The 2,228-nt window shown below is 39.8% G+C and overlaps 1 pseudogene; it reads right to left on the bottom strand.

The window, feature by feature from the left end:
• LOC110595777 overlaps positions 1-2,024 on the bottom strand; it is a 43,395-nt pseudogene extending 41,371 nt beyond the window's left edge.
• Between the last annotated feature and the right edge of the window lie 204 nt (positions 2,025-2,228).

The raw sequence follows: 2,228 nt of genomic DNA, 5'->3' as shown, positions 1-2,228 counted from the left end.
TCCCAGTAGCCGGAATTACAGGCATGCGCTACCACGCCCGGCTGATTTTTTGATTTATTGTAGAGGTGAGGTCTCACTGCCCTGGCGGGTCTCGAACCCGCGGGCTCAGGCAATCCACTTACCTCAGCCTCCCAGAGGTGCCCGGCTTGCCCACTTTTTAATAGGGCTGTTTGTTTTTTCCTTTTAGCATGTTTGAGTTCCTTGTAGATCCTGGATGTTAGGCCTTTGTCAGATATACAATTGGCAAATATTTTCTCCCATTCTGTAAGCTATCTCCCCACTCTCTTGATGGTTTATTTTGCTTTGCAGAAGCTTTTCAGCTTGATGAGATCCCACTTTTCTATCTTATCTCTTATGGCACGGGCTTTTGGCGTTTTGATCAGGAATTGGTTGCCTATTCCAATTTCTGTAAGGATGACTCCTGAGTTTTCTAAGATTCTTATAGTTTAAGGTTTTATGTTTAGCTCTTTCGTCCATTTAGAGTTGGGTTTTGTTAATGGTGATAGGTAGCATCCTGTTTCAATCTTCTGCATGTGGTCAGCCAGTTTTTCCAACACCCTTTACTGCGTAGGTTCTCCTCTCCCTAGTGGTTGTTGGTGGAGGCTTTCTTGAAGATGAGTAAATTGAGAAGTTGAGGTTTTGCTTCCAGAATCTCTATCCTATTCCATTGGTCTGTATGCCTGTTCTTGTACCAGTACCAACCTGTTTTGATTATTGTAACCTTATAATAAAGTTTAAAGTCTGGAAGTGTGATACGTCCTGCTTTTGTTTCTTTTGCTAAGGATTATTTTGGCTATTCATGGTCATTTATGTTTCCATATGAATATTTGTATTGTCATTTTCAGGTTTGAGAAGAATATTGTTGGTAATTTAATGGGTATTGCATTAAATCTGTAGACTGCCTTGGGTAGGATGACTGTCTTTTTCTTTCAGCATTTTGAATATGTCATCCCTTTGCCTCTGGCCTCCATGGTTTCTGATAAATCAACTATTAATCTTAAAAGTGGTCTTTTGTTTATAACCCTTGAGTCTCTTTTCTCTTGCTGCTTTCAAAATTCTCTCCATCTTTGACTTTTGATGGCTTGTTTACAGTGGGTCTAGATGTGGATCTCTTTGAGTTTATCCTACTTGAACTTCCTTGAACTTCTTAGGTGTGTCAAGTTTTCCATAAAATTTGGGAAGTTTTCAGCTATCGTTTCTTCAATTATTCTTCCTGCCTCCTTTTTCTCTCTCTTAATCTTCCTAACCCCTTTCTCCTGCCCCTTTTCTCTCTCTTAATCTTATTCTTGACTTGGACTTGTCCACATTTCAAGATGAGTTCCCAGACAGATTTCAAATTTGGAAATCCCCAGGTCCCATAAGTTTCCACAATATACAGCATTTTTAGGCTCTGAGCGGTGACGTTGACAAAGACACCACTGAAAAATTCCTTCAAGAGAAGTCTTGTGATGGTCCTCTGTACCAGTGAACTCACCCCAGTAATCCTCTGGATGCATATAGTACAGGCCAAGGAATGCTTATCTGGCAATTCTTTTTTATTTTTATTATAAAGATGTGGAGTACAATTCAGGATTAGGTATACAAACATTGATCATGCAGGTAACCTTGTTGATGAGGTACACCTCTCCCTCCCCTAGCAGTTTTCTTCAACTGCCAATCCCACACTGCTCCCCCCACCCCCCACCGCCCCCCATAGTTTCCCGCTACTGCCAATTGCTTTCTTATAGCATTATAATTGTTCAAGGTGCACTTATGAGTGAGAACATATGGAATTCTAAGTCATGAGATTTTACTCCTAGTCTTCTGAGATGCATACTGTTGTGTTTCTGCTTCCAGAAATCATGTAGAAATTATTCCAATCGCTTAAACCTGAGCCTTTTTCCTTTCCCCTCCTTCTTTGCCAAAAGTGCCTGCTTTGCCTGCATGACTTTGAAGGCTTGATAAGCCTTACTCTTTTTCAGGAGATTTTCTGAAACCAAAGGAATTTTTCTTTGCTCCATCTCCATCATCTTTCTAGTGCCGCAGCTACTTCCTTTTAGTTCTTTAGGCATAGTTTCCTTTAGTTCTTGGAGCATGTTTTAAATAGCTGATCTAAAGTTTTGTCTAATAAATCCAATAATTGGACTACCCCAGGTAAAGTTCCTAGTGACTGCTGTTTTTTCTGTGTGTGAATCATACTTTCATGTTTCTTTGCATAACTTGTAAATTTTTTTGTTAAAAATTAAACA

This window comes from Carlito syrichta, unplaced genomic scaffold, assembly GCF_000164805.1.
Source record: "Carlito syrichta isolate Samal-C Ts95f unplaced genomic scaffold, Tarsius_syrichta-2.0.1 Scaffold304318, whole genome shotgun sequence".
Taxonomy (NCBI): Eukaryota; Metazoa; Chordata; class Mammalia; order Primates; family Tarsiidae; genus Carlito; species Carlito syrichta.
The sequence above is the reverse complement of the archived record's forward strand: the minus strand, read 5'-3'. Positions and strand labels throughout refer to the sequence as shown.